The 11,588-nt window shown below is 41.7% G+C and overlaps 2 long non-coding RNA genes across 2 annotated transcripts; both read right to left on the bottom strand.

Annotated features, from left to right (window-relative positions):
* Nucleotides 1–1,055: 1,055 nt before the first annotated feature.
* On the bottom strand, nucleotides 1,056–3,208 carry LOC110834198 (uncharacterized). The gene is made up of 3 exons (XR_015534327.1): nucleotides 3,105–3,208; nucleotides 2,030–2,172; nucleotides 1,056–1,818 (listed from the first exon to the last, which is right to left on the bottom strand). It is a non-coding gene; the product is annotated as an uncharacterized LOC110834198 (long non-coding RNA).
* Nucleotides 3,209–7,066: 3,858 nt separating this feature from the next.
* On the bottom strand, nucleotides 7,067–9,007 carry LOC147874311 (uncharacterized). The gene is made up of 3 exons (XR_015534328.1): nucleotides 8,907–9,007; nucleotides 7,832–7,974; nucleotides 7,067–7,620 (listed from the first exon to the last, which is right to left on the bottom strand). It is a non-coding gene; the product is annotated as an uncharacterized LOC147874311 (long non-coding RNA).
* Nucleotides 9,008–11,588: the final 2,581 nt, after the last annotated feature.

The following is an 11,588-nucleotide window of genomic DNA, read 5'->3' as shown; positions in this document are numbered from 1 at the left end:
TTATAATATTTCACAAAATTTCGGTTTTGTGCGCTTTTCAGGCATTTTGGACAATTTCCGGCATTTTTTTATTTTTCGAAACTTTTGAATATTTTCAACTTTTTTTCAAAACTCTCCCCAAGAGACGCATGCCAGCTTCGGTGAATGCCTCGACCTCTCTATCAGACTCGGCCTCTATCTCACACGGTTGCTAAATGCCTCGGTGTCGGCAACAACCGACCTCTGCAAAAACTCGGTTTCTGCCTTGCTTGTTGTCTGCCGCACCAGAGCTGTTTAGAGGCGGCACGTCAGAGCCGCGTCATACTGAGACCAGTCAGTGCAGACACGAAGTCATGCACAGACCGCATTCGTCAGAGAGACAGTACATCAGGAACAGTCCAACACAGACCGGTTCTTCAAGGCATCACGTGAGGGAATTTTTAAAATTATCAAAATATTAAAAAAATCAAAAATGCTGCAAATTGTCCAAAAAGCGCACAAATGTTTTTGCAAAATTTCACATTCAAAAATTTTTCAAAAATTTTCGATGTTGTGCGCTTTTCAGACAATTTCCAGCGTTTTTTGATTTTTCGTAAATTTTGAAAATTTTCTTCAAAAGACTCCTCAAGAGATGCGTTCCAGTCTCGGTGAATGCCACATTCTGTATCTGCCGGACAAGGCCTCAATCTCACCCAGCTGCTGTCTGCCTCGGTGTTTGCACCAAACGGCCTCTGCCGGACTGGTCTCTGCAGGTCCGTGTCTGCCACACGTGTTGTCTGCGCGCACCTGTGATTCTAAGAGACAGCACGTCAGACCCGTGTCATACATAGACCGGTCCGTGAAGAGCACGAGTCAGGCACAGACCGCATTCGTCAGAATCACAGTACATCAGAAACAGTCCGGGACAGAACGGTTCTGCAAGGCATCACGTGGTGGAATTTTGAAAAATTTCAAAATTTTCAAAAATCAAAAAATGCTGGAAATTGTCTAAAAAGCTTAAAAAACAACAAAATTTTCAATTTAAACAATTCTCGGAACGGGCGATCTACTGTCTTGACAAAGACTGGAACATGTAATATTTTTAAGGGAGTTATAATCTGTAATTAAAAGACTTAACGGCTTTCGCTCGCTATCAAATACATTTACAAACATTTTTAAAACAACAATTTTTGGATACAAAATTAAGTCCAATACGGGCTTATGTAACTCCTCCAAAATACGAAAGGCAATGCTTAAAATAAAACCATTCTTCCATTACCTCGGTCACTAATCAAAATCACATGTGTCCATACAACAGATCTTTATTGAATTTCATTTTGAAGAAATTTGATAACATTAAAAATTCACCAAGTGCCAGTGGAGCTCGCGATATCTCAGCCTCACTCACTCCCGATGTGCTGGACGCTGTAGTGGCTTGAACTGGGCCTCAGTACAATACGCGAGCGCGTTCACCACAACAGTCGCTTAGCTGGTGAGACCTTCTAACTCTTTGGGCTCCCGAAGATCAACGTGGCAGGTGCCTCCTTGGCCCTTACTGGGCCCCTGACATTTGGTTCTCCTTTCAAGAATTTGGTGTCATGAAATTCCCTTCTTAAATTTGATTGTCGTCTACGAGGTATTTTCGAAATTTTAAGCGTTGATGATGACTTCTCGGTTAACAATGATTTTGATGACGATGGTGATGGCGATGAGGTCGTACAAGCAGTGCATCTGGTGGGGTGTATTAATCTTGGACTCCGTCTGAGAGGTTTGCAGATCGAGACGGATTCATCGGTCGAGGAATCTGTACATTCCGGGCTAAATGATCTATCACATTTTTCTGTGGAAGGCGGCGATATTCTGTAAGAAATGAGAGCAGAAAAACTTTGTCAGAGACAGAGATCACATTCACAAAGCAGGAAAATGTTTTCAAAATTCGTTAATAATTCGACCTGCGAAAATTATGGAATTATAACGAATAGCAAATATGACATAGAAAAAGACAATTCTTTTTATCATAAAACGTAATAAATTTTTAATGGCTTTTTGAGCCATATTCAAATATACTTACATAGATTTTGATGGTTTTTTGAATTTTCTTCTGAGCGCCGTGACCAATAAAATTACTGCAATAAACACCAGAGCTGCAAAACTCCCACCAGCCAACCATTTCATCCAGACTGGCCTCTTGTATTCGATATATGTAAACGTTTTCTGTAAGATTAAAAAAGTGGCTCTATTAATGTTCACTGTTCTTAAAATGTCTGCCGTGAGTGGAATGTAAGCACAAACATATCAAATGTATACACGAATTTATATGGACTTAGAAAAAAATTAACTTAGACCAGAGGATAATATTAAAGTGGGTATAAAGTTTTATGAAACGGCGTTGTCAAGATTTGGCTGCTTCAAGACTCGGCCTTTTATAAAGACGTTATTGTGCATTAAGACTCAGGATCTTGACCAGCTGAGTAACTATAAGCTTCTATAAATTATTATGTGTTTTGTTTATCACAGACAAGATCTATTCAGCCGCTCGAATTTCTAATTTGAAATGAAAAATTGTCAGTGGAATCTGACGTAAATACATCTCTTTATTTAAATTATATTTATTTAAATTGTTTATAACAAATCTGCCTGATTCCTAAGTTTGTTCCCCAAACATATCAAGATGTGTGCACGTGGACTGCCTCTGTGTTCGAACTCAAATCCCTTGAAGTAATCCACGACGCGATATTTACCAAACGGAGTAAACTTTTTCATCTGAAGGACAAATTTAATTACCTCAATCAACTTATTGAAGTAACCAACGCAACTGAATCCCCGTTTTCCAAGGTCGTTCTTTGTCCACACGACAATTCCTTCATAGGATCTTACAAATCTTCGTAACTAACGCCGATTTGCCGAAAGATCCGTCCGTGTAGACGTACGAGTGTTTACGTCAGGAAGAGACGAGCCTAATTCTCTTACACGAGTTCACGAAAACATTGAATGTGACCAACGACAATGATAATTAGGAATCCCTAACCTCAAACTTTGTCCAATCGTAAGAGACCACGACGTCCACCGGCAATGATCGATCTAATCGAAACTAAAATCGAGTATCGCCGATTTCTTAATAATTCTTATGTAAGATAAATACTTGCCATATTCTAAGAGGTTTTTGACAGCACAAAATTATCTTCTCCACGACGCACTTTTTCCACAGCTGATTCACAGCAGAGCTCTTTCCACAATGACGAAAGCGGATTGTTGACGGCGATAATGTAATACAACAATGCCGAGTAAACAGATGACGCAACAATCAGTTTCTCAGTCAAACGAACGGAGTGCAATAAGGTTCATTCAGGCTATTATAATGCATGTATAATAAATGAAAAATGACCCTTACGGTAAGCTCAGCCAAGATTGTTGCAGGCGTGTGTTAGAAATTCGAAATCCTTTTCTTGCATTGTTGTAGTCGCAGGTGTTCATATAACAGGTGACCATTGTCGGTCCATTGTTGGTGTGGATCTTACAAATCTTCGTAACGCCGTTTGCAGTCCCCACCTCGACCCGTAGTCGGCAGACCTCGGTCTGAGCTCGCACCTTCGGGGCCCCGTGCGACCGACGCTATAAAGTGCGGCGTGAGGGGACGGCCCCTGCCCTGGGCCATGACCCGCCGCCTTGATCGGAGTTGCATTAACCCTGCACGGCGGCCAGCTCCAAGCGGATCTCGGCCTCGGGCATGCGCACGCACGAGTTTTTGATTATCAGGCGCACGCCTCGATCCTCGGGGTGGAAGAATGTGTGATAACGCACACCCTCGCCTTCTCCGAGGGATCGCAGGTCCCTGACGGTGGCCCGGAATCCGTCGGCGATATCGGGCTCCAGAGTCACGAGGTCTCCCTTCATCTGGGCCACGGTCCCGCGTGAATCCTCTACAGGAAGCCGCGAATGTTCTTCATCCCGGGGACGAACACCGGGGTTTTGTTCCGGCGCTCCCCAGGAGCCGGTTTATCCACTTGGGCGTGGGTACCATCGGTGTCCGAGGGCATGCCAGTCAGAGGCCCGGAGAGGTCACCGGAAGCCCGGGGAGTCCTGCGCCTAAGTGTCTCCTCCGTCGAGGTAGCGGGTCCCTTGGCCGGGGGCTTGTCTGTCCCGCTCGGCGGTTTCAGCCCCGGGAGGTCTGCGGGACGCCTTCTGGTCTCTAGCTCCTTTACCATCTTTCGAGTCCCCAGCTTTAGTGGGGAGCGGTGCCGAGGTATCCACCCTTTTACCCGGTCGACCGGTCACTACCCCGGTGTACGCCGCGCTCACTTCAGCATAGCTGAGTTGCCGGCCACCGGAAGTGACTTGTTCGCCCGTGGTGCTGGAGGTTGGTTTAACCACTGGGCCATCAGATCGGAGAACTTTTACCGGTACCGGCAGAGGCGGAGACCCGGCCCCGGACAGTGGCCCGGGGCCTAGAGGCGGGTTCCACTGAACCGCCCGAGTTGGACAGGTAAAATTCGTTGGCTTTTCTCTTGCCGGCGGTGGCTCGAGTCTCCCCTTTGGCCGCGGCGGTTGTCACGGCCTCCCGTCTTCTTCTCTCCTCGATGATCGATGCCTTGAGTTGCCTGAGGACAGCCTGGGGCAGCTCGGCGAGATGAGCCTTAAGAAGGACCAATTCGTTTTATTCCATTATCCTATCAGCAGAATAAATCCCAAAAATAATCCCCTTTCGAGGTGAGTGCCGCACGCGGGCTTTTCAGAGGCGGCACGTCACAGACCGTGTCAGGCACAGACCGCGTTCGACAGACACATTATATCTGAAACTCTCAGACAGAGACCGTTTCTGCAAGGCATCAGACGGGGAGAAATTTGGAATAAAGTTTGAAAATTTTCAAAATTTTCGAAAAATCATAAAGTGCTGAAATTGTCTGAAAAGCACACACAACCAAAAAGTTTGAAATTTTTGAAATATTTTTGAAGATTTTGAAAAAAAAATTGAAAGTGAAATTTTTCAAAAAATTTTGGTTTTTTGCGCTTTTTGGACAATTTCCAGTGTTTTTGATTTTTCCAAAATTTTGAAATAATTTCAAAATTTCTTTCAAATTCCACCCCACCTGATGCCATGCAGGACAGATAGCCAACGGACTGTGTCTGATATACTGTGTCTCTGACGAACGCGGTCTGTGCCTCACACGGTCTCTGCCAGACTCGGCCTCGATCCTTTAGAATTGCTGACTGCCGTCTTCTATAAGCCGAGGTGCGGGATGCAAGTCAGATACCGAGACGTGCAGGGATACGGTCGGCCACACATCGAGCTCTGCATAGGCCGGTTGTGCAGAAACCGAGGCAGTCAGCAATTGGAAAGGATCGAGGCCGAGTCCGGCAGAGACAGGGTGAGGCATTCGCCGAGGTTGGCATGCATCTCTTGGTGAGAGTGTTGAAAATATCTTCAAAATTTTCAAAATTTTCGAAAAACCAAAAAACGCTGGAAATTGTCCGAAAAGCACAGAAAACCAAAAAAACTTGAAATATTTTAACTTCAAAAAAAATACAATTTTTTAGATTTGTGCGTTTTTCAGACAATTTCCAGCGTTTATTAATTTTTCAAAAATTTTGAAATTTGTTTTCAAAGGTCTCCTCAGGAGATGCATTCCAGTCACGGTGAATGCCACATTCCGTATCTGCCGGATTCGGCCTTAATCTCACCCAGCTCCTGCCTGCCTCGTTGTTTCCACCAACCGGCCTCTACAAGACTCTTTGTCTCTGCAGGTCCGTGTGTGCCACACGTGTTGTCTGCGCGCACCTGGGATTCTAAGAGACAGCACGTCAGACCCGTGTCATACATAGACCGGTCCGTGAAGAGCCCGAGTCAGGCACAGACCGCATTCGTCAGAAGCACAGTACATCAGAAACAGTCCGGCACAGACAGGTTCTGTAAGGCATCAGGTGGTGGAATTTTGAAAATTTTAAAAATTTCAAAAAATTAAAAAATGCTGGAAATTGTCCAAAAAGCGCACAAAACAAAAATGTTTTAAAAAATTTCAAATTCAAAATTTTTTTAAAATTTTCAGAAATTATTTTCTGCGAATTTCAGACAATTTCCAGCGTTTTTTTATTTTTCGTGATTTTTTTAAAATTTTCTTCAAAGGTCTCAAGAGATGCATTCCAATCTCGGTGAATGCCACATTCTGTATCTGCCGGACTCGGCCTCAATCTCACCCAGCTGCTGTCCGCCTCGGTGTTTGCACCAATCGGCCTCTGCAAGACTCTGGTTTCTGTAGACACTGCATCACATGTTGTCTGCCGCACCTGCCGTGTTATACAGAGATCGGTGCGAAAAGAGTCCGAGTCATGCACAGATTGCATTCGTCAGAGACACAGTACATCAGAAAGAGTCCGAAACACACCGGTTCTGCAAGGCATTAGGTGGTGGAATTTTGAAAAATTTTCAAAAAATCGTAAAATGCTGGAAATTTTCAAAAAGCGAAAAAAACCAAAAATGTTTGAAAAATTTCAATTTTTTTTAAATTTTCAAAATAATTTCGTTTTGTGCGCTTTTCAGACAATTTCCAGCATTTTTTGATTTTTCGTAAATTTTGAAATTTTTTTCTAAGTTCTCAATAGAAGCATTCCAGTCTCGGTGAACGCCACATCTAATCCCTGCCGGACACGGCGTCTATCTCACCGAGCTACTGCCTGCCTTACGTGGTGAGTGAAACACTCTGGCTTTTCAGATTCGGCACGTCGCAGACCGTGTCAGGCAAACACCGCGCTCGACAGACAAAGTACATCTGAATCTCTAGATTCTCTGCCATTTTCAGACAAGTTTCAGCATATTTTGGTTTTTCGAAAATTTTGAAAATTTTCAATTTAAACAATTCTTGGAACAGGCGATCTACTGTCTTGACAAAGACTGGAACATGTAATATTTTTAAAGGGGTTATAATCTGTAATTAAAAGACTTAACGGCTTTCGCTCGCTATCAAATACATTTACAAACATTTTTAAAACAACAATTTTTGGATACAAAATTAAGTCCAATACGGGCTTATGGAACTCCTCCAAAATACGAAAGGCAATACTTAAAATAAAACCATTCTTCCATTACCTCGGTCATTAATCAAAATCACATGTGTCCATACAACAGATCTTTATTGAATTTCATTTTGAAGAAATTTGATAAAATTAAAACTTCACCAAGTGCCAGTGGAGCTCGCGATATCTCAGCCTCACTCACTCCCGATGTGCTGGACGCTGTAGTGGCTTGAACTGGGCCTCAGTCCAATACGCGAGCGCGTTCACCGCAACAGTCGCTTAGCTGGTGAGACCTTCTAACTCTTTGGGCTCCGTAAGATCAACGTGGCAGGTGCCTTCTTGGCCCTTACTGGGCCCCTGACATTTGGCTCTCCTTTCAAGAATTTGGTGTCATGAAATTCCCTTCTTAAATTTGATTGTCGTCTACGAGGTATTTTCGAAACTTTAAGCGTTGATGATGACTTCTCGGTTAACAATGATTTTGATGACGATGGTGATGGCGATGAGGTCGTACAAGCAGTGCATCTGGTGAGGTGTATTAATCTTGGACTCCGTCTGAGAGGTTTGCAGATCGAGACGGATTCATCGGTCGAGGAATCTGTACATTCCGGGCTAAATGATCTATCACATTTTTCTGTGGAAGGCGGCTTTATTCTGTAAGAAATGAGAGCAGAAAAACTTTGTCAGAGACAGAGATCACATTCACAAAGCAGGAAAATGTTTTCAAAATTCGTTAATAATTCGACTCGCGAAAATTATGGAATAATAACGAATAGCAAATATGACATAGAAAAAGACAATTCTTTTTATCATAAAACGTAATAAATTTTTAATGGCTTTTTGAGCCATATTCAAATATACTTACATGGATTTTGATGATTTTTTGAATTTCCTTCTGAGCGCCGTGACCAATAAAATTACTGCAATAAACACCAGAGCTGCAAAACTCCCACCAGCCAACCATTTCATCCAGACCGGCCTCTGGTCTTCGATATATGTAAACGTTATCTGTAAGATTAAAAAAGTGTCTCTATTAATATTCACTGTTCTTAAAATGTCTGCCGTGAGTGGAATGTAAGCACAAACATGGCAAATGTATACACGAATTTATATGGACTTGGAAAAAAATTAACTTAGACCAGAGGATAATATTAAAGTGGGTATAAAGTTTTATGAAACGGCGTTCTCAAGATTTGGCTGCTTCAAGACTCGGCCTTTTATAAAGACGTTATTGTGCATTAAGACTCAGGATCTTGACCAGCTGAGTAACTATAAGCTACTATAAATTATTATGTCGTTTGTTTATCACAGACAAGATCTATTCAGCCGCTCGAATTTCTAATTTGAAATGAATAATTGTCAGTGGAATCTGACGTAAATACGTCTCTTTATTTAAATTATATTTATTTAAATTGTTTATAACAAATCTGCCTGATTCCTAAATTTGTTCCCCAAACATATCAAGATGTGTGCCCGTGGACTGCCTCTGTGTTCGAACTCAAATCCCTTGAAGTAATAAACGACTCGATATTTACCAAACAGAGTAAACTTTTTCATCTGAAGGACAAATTTAATTACCTCAATCAACTTATTGAAGTAACCAACGCAACTGAATCCCCGTTTTCCAAGGTCGTTCTTTGTCCACACGACAATTCCTTCATAGGATCTTACAAATCTTCGTAACTAACGCCGATTTGCCGAATGATCCGTCCGTGTAGACGTACGAGTGTTTACGTCAGAAGGAGACGAGCCTAATTCTCTTACACGAGTTCACAAAAATATTGAATGTGATGAACATTAATAATAAATAGGAATCCCTAACCTCAAACTTTGTCCAATCGTAAGAGACCACGACGTCCACCGGCAATGATCGATCTAATCGAAACTAAAATCGATTATCACCGATTTCTTAATAATTCTTATGTAAGATAAATACTTGCCATATTCTAAGAGTTTTTTGACAGCACAAAATTATCTTCTCTACGACGCACTTTTTCTACAAGCGATTCACAGCAGAGCTCTTTCCACAATGACGAAGGCGGATTGTTGACGGCGATATATACTAACGCAACAATGGCAAGTAAACAGATGACGCAACAATCAGTTTCTCAGGCAAACGAACGGAGTGCAATAAGGTTCATTCAGGCTATTATAATGCATGTATAATAAATGAAAAATGACCCTTACGGTAAGCTCAGCCAAGATTGTTGCAGGCGTGGGTTAGAAATTCGAAATCGTTTTCTTGCATTGTTGTAGTCGCAGGTGTTCATATAACAGGTGACCATTGTCGGTCCATTGTTGGTGTGGATCTTACACATCTTCGTAACGCTGTCTTTTGCCGAATGACCCTTCCGTAGAGACGTATTTACGTCAATAACAAACAATTAAAACTATACACATATATAATATTAAATAATTAACACTCGTTAATTAATTTTAATAATAAATTAATTAATAATTAACTCACACATATATTCTAATATCTTGATCGATTTTTGTGTTTTAGAATTTAAATATTGTTGATATTATATGTGATAGTAAATTTTTTTATAAAAATTAGCAATTAATTTGTAATTTGAAAACTGTGGAATTTTTACAATTAACTATCGATCTTAGACAGGTAGGAATTTTATATATTTATTAAAGCGTGTTCTTTTGGAGGGGGATTTGGTTGCTATTGCAATATTTGTGTTTTATGAGTTACGATGGTCCACTGGTTGATAGTGAATTTTATATTTTTCTAATATCCGTTGGTTGAATCTTGGTCTGTTATAAATTTACGTATTATTTTATAAACATATGAAAAATTATATTGACTATTAGAACAGGTACCTGTCACATGTTTGACTTAGGGGCCCGGACTTCTGTAAATTAATTTAATCTAGTAAATTAGAACTACTTTAGCCTGATGTAATAAGAAATCCCACTTGCTTGGAGACGAGGAAACGTTTATTGTTTATGGTCACGGAAAACTGTAATCAGAAAGGCGGAGTGGATTCACGGACAAAGTTAATGAAAGTGCCTCTTCTCGGCTTGAGGAATGAATTCATATGATATGAGGGATGTCACTTTATGTTTTATTAAACGACGTCTTGTATCGAAAGAACGTTTTAAAGGTAGGAGCTGAGTAATGAGGCTCTACGAGGTGTGATCGGAAAGTTTCAAGACTGCGCCTATAAAGACCCGTACACTTATCTCAGGTATTAAATTCATCCATCACCCTCGAAGTAGTTCCCCTGGGAGTGAACACAACGATCCCAGCGCCGCTGCCAAGCCTGGAAGCATCCCTGGAAATCTTTATTTGTCAGCCTGTCAAGCACCATCTGCGATTCTGCCTGAATCTCTTCTATCGTCTCAAATCTCCTTCCCTTTAGCTGAATTTTCATCTTTGGGAAGAGAAAGAAGTCACACGGAGCTTAGAAAGGAAGTTGGGGTCGGTTCTTGCAAGATCTTTGAGCTCCTGACAAACGAGAAGTCAAGTCGATTCTGCTTCTGGTCCTCAGACAGGAGCCTTGGCGTCGCATGTGGAGTTCTTCCTTTAGAATCAGCTGACAGGTCCCATAGCCTATCCCAACAATGTCGCACAAGTCGTTGATGGTACGACGTCGATCTTCGTAACATTTTCGGGCGTTGTGCTCGAAGATGGTCGTCCAGAACGCTCGTCATCATCGACAGAGGTTCGGCCATTTTTAAAACGTGAATGCCACACAAAAGTTTGTGCACGACCCATTGCGGACTCCCCAAATGCTTGCTTTAGCATTTCATAGGTTTCCGTAGCCGTTTTGGCGAGTCTTTGGCAAAATTTGATGCACACGCCATTCCGAAATCGCAGGAGGGTCGGTGTAATGCACTACCAAAACGCCCGTAACTAAGAAACAAATGCTAATTCCATGATGCCGGCTGGCACACTGATTCACTATGAATGTAGGCCGCACCCCCTAGCGGCAGAAGCTCGTACTACATCCGGTTCGCCCTCTATTGACACAGTCTGAAACTTTGCGATCGCACCTCGTATGTGGAATATGGTACGTTACAGTTTATTTTAAATATATCAGCACCGGCTGTCCACAGTCACTACTAAACACATCGTTATGTTACAAACGATTGATCCATAACTCGCAATATAAGCACAAGGACTCAAACACACGTTTAATATAAACATTTCATCGAGTGTTATAACAAAAAAACAAACTTTCTTCAATCAATGTTTCGTCATCCGTCCTGTTACTTTACTGAGTTTAACAACAGCGCGCAGAGCAGTTGTACTTAGACCGGAGAAATGTGTTCTTACGTCTGTTAAAAATACGTAACATAACCTAAAATTCTCAGTTAAGATGTTTCATTACAACATATTCGTATTGCTGGCGTATTTATTAGGATTATTGTCAAATGTTAATCCATCTACGTCACGTAATCTTTACTTGGTAAAATGTCTCAGATCGATTAGTGAAAGATATTTCGAACAAACACAAACTCTTGTGGTCGCCTGGCCTGACAATGACGTCACGTTTACGAGTTTAAATACTTCTAGAATTTCTACTTCCTCTGGATGTGACAGACAGAACGAAAGTAGTGTGACCTATCAAACCGAGGAATTACAATTAAATAAAATGAGAAACGTC

This window comes from Zootermopsis nevadensis, unplaced genomic scaffold (assembly GCF_977971745.1).
Source record: "Zootermopsis nevadensis isolate Lab colony 2312 unplaced genomic scaffold, Znev_1.0 Znev_ptg000009l, whole genome shotgun sequence".
Lineage (NCBI taxonomy): Eukaryota > Metazoa > Arthropoda > Insecta > Blattodea > Termopsidae > Zootermopsis > Zootermopsis nevadensis.
This window is presented reverse-complemented; position numbering and strand designations above follow the sequence as displayed.